General features: G+C 45.4%; 12 non-coding genes across 12 annotated transcripts; all 12 read left to right on the top strand.

Moving 5' to 3' along the window:
- Positions 1–458: 458 nt before the first annotated feature.
- On the top strand, positions 459–649 carry LOC141189364 (U2 spliceosomal RNA). The gene has a single exon (XR_012263427.1). It is a non-coding gene; the product is annotated as a U2 spliceosomal RNA (small nuclear RNA).
- A 1122-nt stretch (positions 650–1771) lies between these two features.
- Positions 1772–1962, top strand: LOC141189363 (U2 spliceosomal RNA). Its single transcript, XR_012263426.1, has one exon. It is a non-coding gene; the product is annotated as a U2 spliceosomal RNA (small nuclear RNA).
- A 1120-nt stretch (positions 1963–3082) lies between these two features.
- Positions 3083–3273, top strand: LOC141184301 (U2 spliceosomal RNA). The gene has a single exon (XR_012259069.1). It is a non-coding gene; the product is annotated as a U2 spliceosomal RNA (small nuclear RNA).
- Positions 3274–4385: 1112 nt separating this feature from the next.
- On the top strand, positions 4386–4576 carry LOC141189362 (U2 spliceosomal RNA). Its single transcript, XR_012263425.1, has one exon. It is a non-coding gene; the product is annotated as a U2 spliceosomal RNA (small nuclear RNA).
- A 1120-nt stretch (positions 4577–5696) lies between these two features.
- LOC141185534 (U2 spliceosomal RNA) lies at positions 5697–5887 on the top strand. The gene has a single exon (XR_012260188.1). It is a non-coding gene; the product is annotated as a U2 spliceosomal RNA (small nuclear RNA).
- A 1120-nt stretch (positions 5888–7007) lies between these two features.
- Positions 7008–7198, top strand: LOC141189361 (U2 spliceosomal RNA). Its single transcript, XR_012263424.1, has one exon. It is a non-coding gene; the product is annotated as a U2 spliceosomal RNA (small nuclear RNA).
- Positions 7199–8318: 1120 nt separating this feature from the next.
- LOC141184601 (U2 spliceosomal RNA) lies at positions 8319–8509 on the top strand. Its single transcript, XR_012259341.1, has one exon. It is a non-coding gene; the product is annotated as a U2 spliceosomal RNA (small nuclear RNA).
- A 1123-nt stretch (positions 8510–9632) lies between these two features.
- On the top strand, positions 9633–9823 carry LOC141189360 (U2 spliceosomal RNA). The gene has a single exon (XR_012263423.1). It is a non-coding gene; the product is annotated as a U2 spliceosomal RNA (small nuclear RNA).
- Positions 9824–10946: 1123 nt separating this feature from the next.
- On the top strand, positions 10947–11137 carry LOC141189359 (U2 spliceosomal RNA). The gene has a single exon (XR_012263422.1). It is a non-coding gene; the product is annotated as a U2 spliceosomal RNA (small nuclear RNA).
- Positions 11138–12261: 1124 nt separating this feature from the next.
- On the top strand, positions 12262–12452 carry LOC141189357 (U2 spliceosomal RNA). The gene has a single exon (XR_012263420.1). It is a non-coding gene; the product is annotated as a U2 spliceosomal RNA (small nuclear RNA).
- Positions 12453–13572: 1120 nt separating this feature from the next.
- On the top strand, positions 13573–13763 carry LOC141189356 (U2 spliceosomal RNA). The gene has a single exon (XR_012263419.1). It is a non-coding gene; the product is annotated as a U2 spliceosomal RNA (small nuclear RNA).
- Positions 13764–14884: 1121 nt separating this feature from the next.
- LOC141189355 (U2 spliceosomal RNA) lies at positions 14885–15075 on the top strand. Its single transcript, XR_012263418.1, has one exon. It is a non-coding gene; the product is annotated as a U2 spliceosomal RNA (small nuclear RNA).
- Positions 15076–16189: the final 1114 nt, after the last annotated feature.

The following is a 16189-nucleotide window of genomic DNA, read 5'->3' as shown; positions in this document are numbered from 1 at the left end:
CGCCTGCAGTAGACGGAATGTGGCAATGGAACGCTGGCTGCGCGTGTCATAATAGGCTCTGAGCCTTTATATACCTGCGCACAGCAGCAGCCACCTTCAGTCTGCTGCTGGACAGCCAGCAGCAGCAGCAGCAGGAGAGGTAATTAATCAGCAACCCTCCTGCTAAGGGTAGACAGCTGCTCGTTCCACCCCCCCCCCGCCTTAATTGGTTCTCCTCCCTTCCAACGGTGTTGAGGCGGGTGGGAACAGCCGGGGGTTGAGGGTACTGTGCTAAAAGAGGTGGAGTTATGCAGATCTAAAACGCGTGGATTGCAGCAGCAGCAAGCCGAAAAGTGCAGGCATGTGAGGGATCTAGAGGTTGACAGCATGTCTTCTTAACGGGAGTCCAGGTGGCCATCTCCACAAATGGACTTTTCAGAATCCTTGGGTGGCACCGTAGTCGGAAACCAATTCTGGTTATCGCTTCTCGGCCTTTTGGCTAAGATCAAGTGTAGTATCTGTTCTTATCAGTTTAATATCTGATACGTCCCCTATCTGGGGACCATATATTAAATGGATTTTTAGAACAGGGAGATGGAAAAAGAGCTTGCTCTGTCCACTCCACGCATTGACCTGGTATTGCAGTATCTCCAGGACCGGTGCACCCCTTCTTTAATGCAGTTTCTAAAATCAGAAAGAATTGAATTCAATGCTTTTTGTTCATTTTGCTTGTTTGTCGGATTTTGGGATGGACTCTTTGGCTTTGCTTTTCTTCTCCTCATTGGATTTTTCATGTTAAAAGTTGCAGAAGCCAGATGACAAGCTCATTTTGGTTCAACTTCAGCAACTGTGCATTGCATTGCCATGTAATGTAATGTAATGCAATGCTATCTATCTAGCTCTCCCTCTATACTTCCTTTTGGATAAACAGACATATTAGGCAAGCATTTTGGAGCTTTCACCTAAATAACTACAGGTGGTGAGATAAGCTGCACAATATAATTGACCTTTCAGTATATTGTTGCACACACACCATCTATTTAGCAAATGCCCTTGTTATCAACAGCAGCCTTTTAAACTCACCTGAGCTAACAGGTATGTGAGCTGGTTGCTCTGCTGCGCTTAAAATTTCTTTTTTGGTTTGCTACAATGCCTTTTCTGAAACGTTGTCTCCCTCTGCTGGAACACTGACTTCTTTCATTTAATGCCTGCAGACTATAAAAGAGAAACCAACCCAAAAAGTTTGGTTGATTAGTCTGTGGCATTCTTTTAAACTGTTGCTTATGGCGGTCTCTGTGAGCTTCTCAGTGACATTCAGCCATCCAGGTATCCCGCCTGCAGTAGACGGAATGTGGCAATGGAACGCTGGCTGCGCGTGTCATAATAGGCTCTGAGCCTTTATATACCTGCGCACAGCAGCAGCCACCTTCAGTCTGCTGCTGGACAGCCAGCAGCAGCAGCAGCAGGAGAGGTAATTAATCAGCAACCCTCCTGCTAAGGGTAGACAGCTGCTCGTTCCACCCCCCCCCCCCACCTTAATTGGTTCTCCTCCCTTCCAACGGTGTTGAGGCGGGTGGGAACAGCCGGGGGTTGAGGGTACTGTGCTAAAAGAGGTGGAGTTATGCAGATCTAAAACGCGTGGATTGCAGCAGCAGCAAGCCGAAAAGTGCAGGCATGTGAGGGATCTAGAGGTTGACAGCATGTCTTCTTAACGGGAGTCCAGGTGGCCATCTCCACAAATGGACTTTTCAGAATCCTTGGGTGGCACCGTAGTCGGAAACCAATTCTGGTTATCGCTTCTCGGCCTTTTGGCTAAGATCAAGTGTAGTATCTGTTCTTATCAGTTTAATATCTGATACGTCCCCTATCTGGGGACCATATATTAAATGGATTTTTAGAACAGGGAGATGGAAAAAGAGCTTGCTCTGTCCACTCCACGCATTGACCTGGTATTGCAGTATCTCCAGGACCGGTGCACCCCTTCTTTAATGCAGTTTCTAAAATCAGAAAGAATTGAATTCAATGCTTTTTGTTCATTTTGCTTGTTTGTCGGATTTTGGGATGGACTCTTTGGCTTTGCTTTTCTTCTCCTCATTGGATTTTTCATGTTAAAAGTTGCAGAAGCCAGATGACAAGCTCATTTTGGTTCAACTTCAGCAACTGTGCATTGCATTGCCATGTAATGTAATGTAATGCAATGCTATCTATCTAGCTCTCCCTCTATACTTCCTTTTGGATAAACAGACATATTAGGCAAGCATTTTGGAGCTTTCACCTAAATAACTACAGGTGGTGAGATAAGCTGCACAATATAATTGACCTTTCAGTATATTGTTGCACACACACCATCTATTTAGCAAATGCCCTTGTTATCAACATCAGCCTTTTAAACTCACCTGAGCTAACAGGTATGTGAGCTGGTTACTCTGCTGCGCTTAAAATTTCTTTTTTGGTTTGCTACAATGCCTTTTCTGAAACGTTGTCTCCCTCTGCTGGAACACTGACTTCTTTCATTTAATGCCTGCAGACTATAAAAGAGAAACCAACCCAAAAAGTTTGGTTGATTAGTCTGTGGCATTCTTTTAAACTGTTGCTTATGGCGGTCTCTGTGAGCTTCTCAGTGACATTCAGCCATCCAGGTATCCCGCCTGCAGTAGAAGGAATGTGGCAATGGAACGCTGGCTGCGCGTGTCATAATAGGCTCTGAGCCTTTATATACCTGCGCACAGCAGCAGCCACCTTCAGTCTGCTGCTGGACAGCCAGCAGCAGCAGCAGCAGGAGAGGTAATTAATCAGCAACCCTCCTGCTAAGGGTAGACAGCTGCTCGTTCCACCCCCCCCCCGCCTTAATTGGTTCTCCTCCCTTCCAACGGTGTTGAGGCGGGTGGGAACAGCCGGGGGTTGAGGGTACTGTGCTAAAAGAGGTGGAGTTATGCAGATCTAAAACGCGTGGATTGCAGCAGCAGCAAGCCGAAAAGTGCAGGCATGTGAGGGATCTAGAGGTTGACAGCATGTCTTCTTAACGGGAGTCCAGGTGGCCATCTCCACAAATGGACTTTTCAGAATCCTTGGGTGGCACCGTAGTCGGAAACCAATTCTGGTTATCGCTTCTCGGCCTTTTGGCTAAGATCAAGTGTAGTATCTGTTCTTATCAGTTTAATATCTGATACGTCCCCTATCTGGGGACCATATATTAAATGGATTTTTAGAACAGGGAGATGGAAAAAGAGCTTGCTCTGTCCACTCCACGCATTGACCTGGTATTGCAGTATCTCCGGGACCGGTGCACCCCTTCTTTAATGCAGTTTCTAAAATCAGAAAGAATTGAATTCAATGCTTTTTGTTCATTTTGCTTGTTTGTCGGATTTTGGGATGGACTCTTTGGCTTTGCTTTTCTTCTCCTCATTGGATTTTTCATATTAAAAGTTGCAGAAGCCAGATGACAAGCTCATTTTGGTTCAACTTCAGCAACTGTGCATTGCATTGCCATGTAATGTAATGTAATGCAATGCTATCTATCTAGCTCTCCCTCTATACTTCCTTTTGGATAAACAGACATATTAGGCAAGCATTTTGGAGCTTTCACCTAAATAACTACAGGTGGTGAGATAAGCTGCACAATATAATTGACCTTTCAGTATATTGTTGCACACACACCATCTATTTAGCAAATGCCCTTGTTATCAACAGCAGCCTTTTAAACTCACCTGAGCTAACAGGTATGTGAGCTGGTTACTCTGCTGCGCTTAAAATTTCTTTTTTGGTTTGCTACAATGCCTTTTCTGAAACGTTGTCTCCCTCTGCTGGAACACTGACTTCTTTCATTTAATGCCTGCAGACTATAAAAGAGAAACCAACCCAAAAAGTTTGGTTGATTAGTCTGTGGCATTCTTTTAAACTGTTGCTTATGGCGGTCTCTGTGAGCTTCTCAGTGACATTCAGCCATCCAGGTATCCCGCCTGCAGTAGACGGAATGTGGCAATGGAACGCTGGCTGCGCGTGTCATAATAGGCTCTGAGCCTTTACAGCAGCAGCCACCTTCAGTCTGCTGCTGGACAGCCAGCAGCAGCAGCAGCAGGAGAGGTAATTAATCAGCAACCCTCCTGCTAAGGGTAGACAGCTGCTCGTTCCACCCCCCCCCCCCCCGCCTTAATTGGTTCTCCTCCCTTCCAACGGTGTTGAGGCGGGTGGGAACAGCCGGGGGTTGAGGGTACTGTGCTAAAAGAGGTGGAGTTATGCAGATCTAAAACGCGTGGATTGCAGCAGCAGCAAGCCGAAAAGTGCAGGCATGTGAGGGATCTAGAGGTTGACAGCATGTCTTCTTAACGGGAGTCCAGGTGGCCATCTCCACAAATGGACTTTTCAGAATCCTTGGGTGGCACCGTAGTCGGAAACCAATTCTGGTTATCGCTTCTCGGCCTTTTGGCTAAGATCAAGTGTAGTATCTGTTCTTATCAGTTTAATATCTGATACGTCCCCTATCTGGGGACCATATATTAAATGGATTTTTAGAACAGGGAGATGGAAAAAGAGCTTGCTCTGTCCACTCCACGCATTGACCTGGTATTGCAGTATCTCCAGGACCGGTGCACCCCTTCTTTAATGCAGTTTCTAAAATCAGAAAGAATTGAATTCAATGCTTTTTGTTCATTTTGCTTGTTTGTCGGATTTTGGGATGGACTCTTTGGCTTTGCTTTTCTTCTCCTCATTGGATTTTTCATGTTAAAAGTTGCAGAAGCCAGATGACAAGCTCATTTTGGTTCAACTTCAGCAACTGTGCATTGCATTGCCATGTAATGTAATGTAATGCAATGCTATCTATCTAACTCTCCCTCTATACTTCCTTTTGGATAAACAGACATATTAGGCAAGCATTTTGGAGCTTTCACCTAAATAACTACAGGTGGTGAGATAAGCTGCACAATATAATTGACCTTTCAGTATATTGTTGCACACACACCATCTATTTAGCAAATGCCCTTGTTATCAACAGCAGCCTTTTAAACTCACCTGAGCTAACAGGTATGTGAGCTGGTTACTCTGCTGCGCTTAAAATTTCTTTTTTGGTTTGCTACAATGCCTTTTCTGAAACGTTGTCTCCCTCTGCTGGAACACTGACTTCTTTCATTTAATGCCTGCAGACTATAAAAGAGAAACCAACCCAAAAAGTTTGGTTGATTAGTCTGTGGCATTCTTTTAAACTGTTGCTTATGGCGGTCTCTGTGAGCTTCTCAGTGACATTCAGCCATCCAGGTATCCCGCCTGCAGTAGACGGAATGTGGCAATGGAACGCTGGCTGCGCGTGTCATAATAGGCTCTGAGCCTTTATATACCTGCGCACAGCAGCAGCCACCTTCAGTCTGCTGCTGGACAGCCAGCAGCAGCAGCAGCAGGAGAGGTAATTAATCAGCAAACCTCCTGCTAAGGGTAGACAGCTGCTCGTTCCACCCCCCCCCCGCCTTAATTGGTTCTCCTCCCTTCCAACGGTGTTGAGGCGGGTGGGAACAGCCGGGGGTTGAGGGTACTGTGCTAAAAGAGGTGGAGTTATGCAGATCTAAAACGCGTGGATTGCAGCAGCAGCAAGCCGAAAAGTGCAGGCATGTGAGGGATCTAGAGGTTGACAGCATGTCTTCTTAACGGGAGTCCAGGTGGCCATCTCCACAAATGGACTTTTCAGAATCCTTGGGTGGCACCGTAGTCGGAAACCAATTCTGGTTATCGCTTCTCGGCCTTTTGGCTAAGATCAAGTGTAGTATCTGTTCTTATCAGTTTAATATCTGATACGTCCCCTATCTGGGGACCATATATTAAATGGATTTTTAGAACAGGGAGATGGAAAAAGAGTTTGCTCTGTCCACTCCACGCATTGACCTGGTATTGCAGTATCTCCAGCACCGGTGCACCCCTTCTTTAATGCAGTTTCTAAAATCAGAAAGAATTGAATTCAATGCTTTTTGTTCATTTTGCTTGTTTGTCGGATTTTGGGATGGACTCTTTGGCTTTGCTTTTCTTCTCCTCATTGGATTTTTCATGTTAAAAGTTGCAGAAGCCAGATGACAAGCTCATTTTGGTTCAACTTCAGCAACTGTGCATTGCATTGCCATGTAATGTAATGTAATGCAATGCTATCTATCTAGCTCTCCCTCTATACTTCCTTTTGGATAAACAGACATATTAGGCAAGCATTTTGGAGCTTTCACCTAAATAACTACAGGTGGTGAGATAAGCTGCACAATATAATTGACCTTTCAGTATATTGTTGCACACACACCATCTATTTAGCAAATGCCCTTGTTATCAACAGCAGCCTTTTAAACTCACCTGAGCTAACAGGTATGTGAGCTGGTTACTCTGCTGCCCTTAAAATTTCTTTTTTGGTTTGCTACAATGCCTTTTCTGAAACGTTGTCTCCCTCTGCTGGAACACTGACTTCTTTCATTTAATGCCTGCAGACTATAAAAGAGAAACCAACCCAAAAAGTTTGGTTGATTAGTCTGTGGCATTCTTTTAAACTGTTGCTTATGGCGGTCTCTGTGAGCTTCTCAGTGACATTCAGCCATCCAGGTATCCCGCCTGCAGTAGACGGAATGTGGCAATGGAACGCTGGCTGCGCGTGTCATAATAGGCTCTGAGCCTTTATATACCTGCGCACAGCAGCAGCCACCTTCAGTCTGCTGCTGGACAGCCAGCAGCAGCAGCAGCAGGAGAGGTAATTAATCAGCAACCCTCCTGCTAAGGGTAGACAGCTGCTCGTTCCACCCCCCCCCCGCCTTAATTGGTTCTCCTCCCTTCCAACGGTGTTGAGGCGGGTGGGAACAGCCGGGGGTTGAGGGTACTGTGCTAAAAGAGGTGGAGTTATGCAGATCTAAAACGCGTGGATTGCAGCAGCAGCAAGCCGAAAAGTGCAGGCATGTGAGGGATCTAGAGGTTGACAGCATGTCTTCTTAACGGGAGTCCAGGTGGCCATCTCCACAAATGGACTTTTCAGAATCCTTGGGTGGCACCGTAGTCGGAAACCAATTCTGGTTATCGCTTCTCGGCCTTTTGGCTAAGATCAAGTGTAGTATCTGTTCTTATCAGTTTAATATCTGATACGTCCCCTATCTGGGGACCATATATTAAATGGATTTTTAGAACAGGGAGATGGAAAAAGAGCTTGCTCTGTCCACTCCACGCATTGACCTGGTATTGCAGTATCTCCAGGACCGGTGCACCCCTTCTTTAATGCAGTTTCTAAAATCAGAAAGAATTGAATTCAATGCTTTTTGTTCATTTTGCTTGTTTGTCGGATTTTGGGATGGACTCTTTGGCTTTGCTTTTCTTCTCCTCATTGGATTTTTCATGTTAAAAGTTGCAGAAGCCAGATGACAAGCTCATTTTGGTTCAACTTCAGCAACTGTGCATTGCATTGCCATGTAATGTAATGTAATGCAATGCTATCTATCTAGCTCTCCCTCTATACTTCCTTTTGGATAAACAGACATATTAGGCAAGCATTTTGGAGCTTTCACCTAAATAACTACAGGTGGTGAGATAAGCTGCACAATATAATTGACCTTTCAGTATATTGTTGCACACACACCATCTATTTAGCAAATGCCCTTGTTATCAACAGCAGCCTTTTAAACTCACCTGAGCTAACAGGTATGTGAGCTGGTTACTCTGCTGCGCTTAAAATTTCTTTTTTGGTTTGCTACAATGCCTTTTCTGAAACGTTGTCTCCCTCTGCTGGAACACTGACTTCTTTCATTTAATGCCTGCAGACTATAAAAGAGAAACCAACCCAAAAAGTTTGGTTGATTAGTCTGTGGCATTCTTTTAAACTGTTGCTTATGGCGGTCTCTGTGAGCTTCTCAGTGACATTCAGCCATCCAGGTATCCCGCCTGCAGTAGACGGAATGTGGCAATGGAACGCTGGCTGCGCGTGTCATAATAGGCTCTGAGCCTTTATATACCTGCGAACAGCAGCAGCCACCTTCAGTCTGCTGCTGGACAGCCAGCAGCAGCAGCAGCAGGAGAGGTAATTAATCAGCAACCCTCCTGCTAAGGGTAGACAGCTGCTCGTTCCACCCCCCCCCCGCCTTAATTGGTTCTCCTCCCTTCCAACGGTGTTGAGGCGGGTGGGAACAGCCGGGGGTTGAGGGTACTGTGCTAAAAGAGGTGGAGTTATGCAGATCTAAAACGCGTGGATTGCAGCAGCAGCAAGCCGAAAAGTGCAGGCATGTGAGGGATCTAGAGGTTGACAGCATGTCTTCTTAACGGGAGTCCAGGTGGCCATCTCCACAAATGGACTTTTCAGAATCCTTGGGTGGCACCGTAGTCGGAAACCAATTCTGGTTATCGCTTCTCGGCCTTTTGGCTAAGATCATGTGTAGTATCTGTTCTTATCAGTTTAATATCTGATACGTCCCCTATCTGGGGACCATATATTAAATGGATTTTTAGAACAGGGAGATGGAAAAAGAGCTTGCTCTGTCCACTCCACGCATTGACCTGGTATTGCAGTATCTCCAGGACCGGTGCACCCCTTCTTTAATGCAGTTTCTAAAATCAGAAAGAATTGAATTCAATGCTTTTTGTTCATTTTGCTTGTTTGTCGGATTTTGGGATGGACTCTTTGGCTTTGCTTTTCTTCTCCTCATTGGATTTTTCATGTTAAAAGTTGCAGAAGCCAGATGACAAGCTCATTTTGGTTCAACTTCAGCAACTGTGCATTGCATTGCCATGTAATGTAATGTAATGCAATGCTATCTATCTAGCTCTCCCTCTATACTTCCTTTTGGATAAACAGACATATTAGGCAAGCATTTTGGAGCTTTCACCTAAATAACTACAGGTGGTGAGATAAGCTGCACAATATAATTGACCTTTCAGTATATTGTTGCACACACACCATCTATTTAGCAAATGCCCTTGTTATCAACAGCAGCCTTTTAAACTCACCTGAGCTAACAGGTATGTGAGCTGGTTACTCTGCTGCGCTTAAAATTTCTTTTTTGGTTTGCTACAATGCCTTTTCTGAAACGTTGTCTCCCTCTGCTGGAACACTGACTTCTTTCATTTAATGCCTGCAGACTATAAAAGAGAAACCAACCCAAAAAGTTTGGTTGATTAGTCTGTGGCATTCTTTTAAACTGTTGCTTATGGCGGTCTCTGTGAGCTTCTCAGTGACATTCAGCCATCCAGGTATCCCGCCTGCAGTAGACGGAATGTGGCAATGGAACGCTGGCTGCGCGTGTCATAATAGGCTCTGAGCCTTTATATACCTGCGCACAGCAGCAGCCACCTTCAGTCTGCTGCTGGACAGCCAGCAGCAGCAGCAGCAGGAGAGGAAATTAATCAGCAACCCTCCTGCTAAGGGTAGACAGCTGCTCGTTCCACCCCCCCCCCCCCGCCTTAATTGGTTCTCCTCCCTTCCAACGGTGTTGAGGCGGGTGGGAACAGCCGGGGGTTGAGGGTACTGTGCTAAAAGAGGTGGAGTTATGCAGATCTAAAACGCGTGGATTGCAGCAGCAGCAAGCCGAAAAGTGCAGGCATGTGAGGGATCTAGAGATTGACAGCATGTCTTCTTAACGGGAGTCCAGGTGGCCATCTCCACAAATGGACTTTTCAGAATCCTTGGGTGGCACCGTAGTCGGAAACCAATTCTGGTTATCGCTTCTCGGCCTTTTGGCTAAGATCAAGTGTAGTATCTGTTCTTATCAGTTTAATATCTGATACGTCCCCTATCTGGGGACCATATATTAAATGGATTTTTAGAACAGGGAGATGGAAAAAGAGCTTGCTCTGTCCACTCCACGCATTGACCTGGTATTGCAGTATCTCCAGGACCGGTGCACCCCTTCTTTAATGCAGTTTCTAAAATCAGAAAGAATTGAATTCAATGCTTTTTGTTCATTTTGCTTGTTTGTCGGATTTTGGGATGGACTCTTTGGCTTTGCTTTTCTTCTCCTCATTGGATTTTTCATGTTAAAAGTTTCAGAAGCCAGATGACAAGCTCATTTTGGTTCAACTTCAGCAACTGTGCATTGCATTGCCATGTAATGTAATGTAATGCAATGCTATCTATCTAGCTCTCCCTCTATACTTCCTTTTGGATAAACAGACATATTAGGCAAGCATTTTGGAGCTTTCACCTAAATAACTACAGGTGGTGAGATAAGCTGCACAATATAATTGACCTTTCAGTATATTGTTGCACACACACCATCTATTTAGCAAATGCCCTTGTTATCAACAGCAGCCTTTTAAACTCACCTGAGCTAACAGGTATGTGAGCTGGTTACTCTGCTGCGCTTAAAATTTCTTTTTTGGTTTGCTACAATGCCTTTTCTGAAACGTTGTCTCCCTCTGCTGGAACACTGACTTCTTTCATTTAATGCCTGCAGACTATAAAAGAGAAACCAACCCAAAAAGTTTGGTTGATTAGTCTGTGGCATTCTTTTAAACTGTTGCTTATGGCGGTCTCTGTGAGCTTCTCAGTGACATTCAGCCATCCAGGTATCCCGCCTGCAGTAGACGGAATGTGGCAATGGAACGCTGGCTGCGCGTGTCATAATAGGCTCTGAGCCTTTATATACCTGCGCACAGCAGCAGCCACCTTCAGTCTGCTGCTGGACAGCCAGCAGCAGCAGCAGCAGGAGAGGTAATTAATCAGCAACCCTCCTGCTAATGGTAGACAGCTGCTCGTTCCACCCCCCCCCCCCCGCCTTAATTGGTTCTCCTCCCTTCCAACGGTGTTGAGGCGGGTGGGAACAGCCGGGGGTTGAGGGTACTGTGCTAAAAGAGGTGGAGTTATGCAGATCTAAAACGCGTGGATTGCAGCAGCAGCAAGCCGAAAAGTGCAGGCATGTGAGGGATCTAGAGGTTGACAGCATGTCTTCTTAACGGGAGTCCAGGTGGCCATCTCCACAAATGGACTTTTCAGAATCCTTGGGTGGCACCGTAGTCGGAAACCAATTCTGGTTATCGCTTCTCGGCCTTTTGGCTAAGATCAAGTGTAGTATCTGTTCTTATCAGTTTAATATCTGATACGTCCCCTATCTGGGGACCATATATTAAATGGATTTTTAGAACAGGGAGATGGAAAAAGAGCTTGCTCTGTCCACTCCACGCATTGACCTGGTATTGCAGTATCTCCAGGACCGGTGCACCCCTTCTTTAATGCAGTTTCTAAAATCAGAAAGAATTGAATTCAATGCTTTTTGTTCATTTTGCTTGTTTGTCGGATTTTGGGATGGACTCTTTGGCTTTGCTTTTCTTCTCCTCATTGGATTTTTCATGTTAAAAGTTGCAGAAGCCAGATGACAAGCTCATTTTGGTTCAACTTCAGCAACTGTGCATTGCATTGCCATGTAATGTAATGTAATGCAATGCTATCTATCTAGCTCTCCCTCTATACTTCCTTTTGGATAAACAGACATATTAGGCAAGCATTTTGGAGCTTTCACCTAAATAACTACAGGTGGTGAGATAAGCTGCACAATATAATTGACCTTTCAGTATATTGTTGCACACACACCATCTATTTAGCAAATGCCCTTGTTATCAACAGCAGCCTTTTAAACTCACCTGAGCTAACAGGTATGTGAGCTGGTTACTCTGCTGCGCTTAAAATTTCTTTTTTGGTTTGCTACAATGCATTTTCTGAAACGTTGTCTCCCTCTGCTGGAACACTGACTTCTTTCATTTAATGCCTGCAGACTATAAAAGAGAAACCAACCCAAAAAGTTTGGTTGATTAGTCTGTGGCATTCTTTTAAACTGTTGCTTATGGCGGTCTCTGTGAGCTTCTCAGTGACATTCAGCCATCCAGGTATCCCGCCTGCATTAGACGGAATGTGGCAATGGAACGCTGGCTGCGCGTGTCATAATAGGCTCTGAGCCTTTATATATATGCGCACAGCAGCAGCCACCTTCAGTCTGCTGCTGGACAGCCAGCAGCAGCAGCAGCAGGAGAGGTAATTAATCAGCAACCCTCCTGCTAAGGGTAGACAGCTGCTCGTTCCACCCCCCCCCCCCCCGCCTTAATTGGTTCTCCTCCCTTCCAACGGTGTTGAGGCGGGTGGGAACAGCCGGGGGTTGAGGGTACTGTGCTAAAAGAGGTGGAGTTATGCAGATCTAAAACGCGTGGATTGCAGCAGCAGCAAGCCGAAAAGTGCAGGCATGTGAGGGATCTAGAGGTTGACAGCATGTCTTCTTAACGGGAGTCCAGGTGGCCATCTCCACAAATGGACTTTTCAGAATCCTTGGGTGGCACCGTAGTCGGAAACCAATTCTGGTTATCGCTTCTCGGCCTTTTGGCTAAGATCAAGTGTAGTATCTGTTCTTATCAGTTTAATATCTGATACGTCCCCTATCTGGGGACCATATATTAAATGGATTTTTAGAACAGGGAGATGGAAAAAGAGCTTGCTCTGTCCACTCCACGCATTGACCTGGTATTGCAGTATCTCCAGGACCGGTGCACCCCTTCTTTAATGCAGTTTCTAAAATCAGAAAGAATTGAATTCAATGCTTTTTGTTCATTTTGCTTGTTTGTCGGATTTTGGGATGGACTCTTTGGCTTTGCTTTTCTTCTCCTCATTGGATTTTTCATGTTAAAAGTTGCAGAAGCCAGATGACAAGCTCATTTTGGTTCAACTTCAGCAACTGTGCATTGCATTGCCATGTAATGTAATGTAATGCAATGCTATCTATCTAGCTCTCCCTCTATACTTCCTTTTGGATAAACAGACATATTAGGCAAGCATTTTGGAGCTTTCACCTAAATAACTACAGGTGGTGAGATAAGCTGCACAATATAATTGACCTTTCAGTATATTGTTGCACACACACCATCTATTTAGCAAATGCCCTTGTTATCAACAGCAGCCTTTTAAACTCACCTGAGCTAACAGGTATGTGAGCTGGTTACTCTGCTGCGCTTAAAATTTCTTTTTTGGTTTGCTACAATGCCTTTTCTGAAACGTTGTCTCCCTCTGCTGGAACACTGACTTCTTTCATTTAATGCCTGCAGACTATAAAAGAGAAACCAACCCAAAAAGTTTGGTTGATTAGTCTGTGGCATTCTTTTAAACTGTTGCTTATGTCGGTCTCTGTGAGCTTCTCAGTGACATTCAGCCATCCAGGTATCCCGCCTGCAGTAGACGGAATGTGGCAATGGAACGCTGGCTGCGCGTGTCATAATAGGCTCTGAGCCTTTATATACCTGCGCACAGCAGCAGCCACCTTCAGTCTGCTGCTGGACAGCCAGCAGCAGCAGCAGCAGGAGAGGTAATTAATCAGCAACCCTCCTGCTAAGGGTAGACAGCTGCTCGTTCCACCCCCCCCCCGCCTTAATTGGTTCTCCTCCCTTCCAACGGTGTTGAGGCGGGTGGGAACAGCCGGGGGTTGAGGGTACTGTGCTAAAAGAGGTGGAGTTATGCAGATCTAAAACGCGTGGATTGCAGCAGCAGCAAGCCGAAAAGTGCAGGCATGTGAGGGATCTAGAGGTTGACAGCATGTCTTCTTAACGGGAGTCCAGGTGGCCATCTCCACAAATGGACTTTTCAGAATCCTTGGGTGGCACCGTAGTCGGAAACCAATTCTGGTTATCGCTTCTCGGCCTTTTGGCTAAGATCAAGTGTAGTATCTGTTCTTATCAGTTTAATATCTGATACGTCCCCTATCTGGGGACCATATATTAAATGGATTTTTAGAACAGGGAGATGGAAAAAGAGCTTGCTCTGTCCACTCCACGCATTGACCTGGTATTGCAGTATCTCCAGGACCGGTGCACCCCTTCTTTAATGCAGTTTCTAAAATCAGAAAGAATTGAATTCAATGCTTTTTGTTCATTTTGCTTGTTTGTCGGATTTTGGGATGGACTCTTTGGCTTTGCTTTTCTTCTCCTCATTGGATTTTTCATGTTAAAAGTTGCAGAAGCCAGATGACAAGCTCATTTTGGTTCAACTTCAGCAACTGTGCATTGCATTGCCATGTAATGTAATGTAATGCAATGCTATCTATCTAGCTCTCCCTCTATACTTCCTTTTGGATAAACAGACATATTAGGCAAGCATTTTGGAGCTTTCACCTAAATAACTACAGGTGGTGAGATAAGCTGCACAATATAATTGACCTTTCAGTATATTGTTGCACACACACCATCTATTTAGCAAATGCCCTTGTTATCAACAGCAGCCTTTTAAACTCACCTGAGCTAACAGGTATGTGAGCTGGTTACTCTGCTGCGCTTAAAATTTCTTTTTTGGTTTGCTACAATGCCTTTTCTGAAACGTTGTCTCCCTCTGCTGGAACACTGACTTCTTTCATTTAATGCCTGCAGACTATAAAAGAGAAACCAACCCAAAAAGTTTGGTTGATTAGTCTGTGGCATTCTTTTAAACTGTTGCTTATGGCGGTCTCTGTGAGCTTCTCAGTGACATTCAGCCATCCAGGTATCCCGCCTGCAGTAGACGGAATGTGGCAATGGAACGCTGGCTGCGCGTGTCATAATAGGCTCTGAGCCTTTATATACCTGCGCACAGCAGCAGCCACCTTCAGTCTGCTGCTGGACAGCCAGCAGCAGCAGCAGCAGGAGAGGTAATTAATCAGCAACCCTCCTGCTAAGGGTAGACAGCTGCTCGTTCCACCCCCCCCCCCGCCTTAATTGGTTCTCCTCCCTTCCAACGGTGTTGAGGCGGGTGGGAACAGCCGGGGGTTGAGGGTACTGTGCTAAAAGAGGTGGAGTTATGCAGATCTAAAACGCGTGGATTGCAGCAGCAGCAAGCCGAAAAGTGCAGGCATGTGAGGGATCTAGAGGTTGACAGCATGTCTTCTTAACGGGAGTCCAGGTGGCCATCTCCACAAATGGACTTTTCAGAATCCTTGGGTGGCACCGTAGTCGGAAACCAATTCTGGTTATCGCTTCTCGGCCTTTTGGCTAAGATCAAGTGTAGTATCTGTTCTTATCAGTTTAATATCTGATACGTCCCCTATCTGGGGACCATATATTAAATGGATTTTTAGAACAGGGAGATGGAAAAAGAGCTTGCTCTGTCCACTCCACGCATTGACCTGGTATTGCAGTATCTCCAGGACCGGTGCACCCCTTCTTTAATGCAGTTTCTAAAATCAGAAAGAATTGAATTCAATGCTTTTTGTTCATTTTGCTTGTTTGTCGGATTTTGGGATGGACTCTTTGGCTTTGCTTTTCTTCTCCTCATTGGATTTTTCATGTTAAAAGTTGCAGAAGCCAGATGACAAGCTCATTTTGGTTCAACTTCAGCAACTGTGCATTGCATTGCCATGTAATGTAATGTAATGCAATGCTATCTATCTAGCTCTCCCTCTATACTTCCTTTTGGATAAACAGACATATTAGGCAAGCATTTTGGAGCTTTCACCTAAATAACTACAGGTGGTGAGATAAGCTGCACAATATAATTGACCTTTCAGTATATTGTTGCACACACACCATCTATTTAGCAAATGCCCTTGTTATCAACAGCAGCCTTTTAAACTCACCTGAGCTAACAGGTATGTGAGCTGGTTACTCTGCTGCGCTTAAAATTTCTTTTTTGGTTTGCTACAATGCCTTTTCTGAAACGTTGTCTCCCTCTGCTGGAACACTGACTTCTTTCATTTAATGCCTGCAGACTATAAAAGAGAAACCAACCCAAAAAGTTTGGTTGATTAGTCTGTGGCATTCTTTTAAACTGTTGCTTATGGCGGTCTCTGTGAGCTTCTCAGTGACATTCAGCCATCCAGGTATCCCGCCTGCAGTAGACGGAATGTGGCAATGGAACGCTGGCTGCGCGTGTCATAATAGGCTCTGAGCCTTTATATACCTGCGCACAGCAGCAGCCACCTTCAGTCTGCTGCTGGACAGCCAGCAGCAGCAGCATCAGGAGAGGTAATTAATCAGCAACCCTCCTGCTAAGGGTAGACAGCTGCTCGTTCCACCCCCCCCCCGCCTTAATTGGTTCTCCTCCCTTCCAACGGTGTTGAGGCGGGTGGGAACAGCCGGGGGTTGAGGGTACTGTGCTAAAAGAGGTGGAGTTATGCAGATCTAAAACGCGTGGATTGCAGCAGCAGCAAGCCGAAAAGTGCAGGCATGTGAGGGATCTAGAGGTTGACAGCATGTCTTCTTAACGGGAGTCCAGGTGGCCATCTCCACAAATGGACTTTTCAGAATCCTTGGGTGGCACCGTAGTCGGAAACCAATT

This window comes from Phyllobates terribilis, unplaced genomic scaffold (assembly GCF_046119375.1).
Source record: "Phyllobates terribilis strain yellow unplaced genomic scaffold, ASM4611937v1 Scaffold_40__1_contigs__length_11209783, whole genome shotgun sequence".
Taxonomy (NCBI): Eukaryota; Metazoa; Chordata; class Amphibia; order Anura; family Dendrobatidae; genus Phyllobates; species Phyllobates terribilis.
The sequence above is the reverse complement of the archived record's forward strand: the minus strand, read 5'-3'. Positions and strand labels throughout refer to the sequence as shown.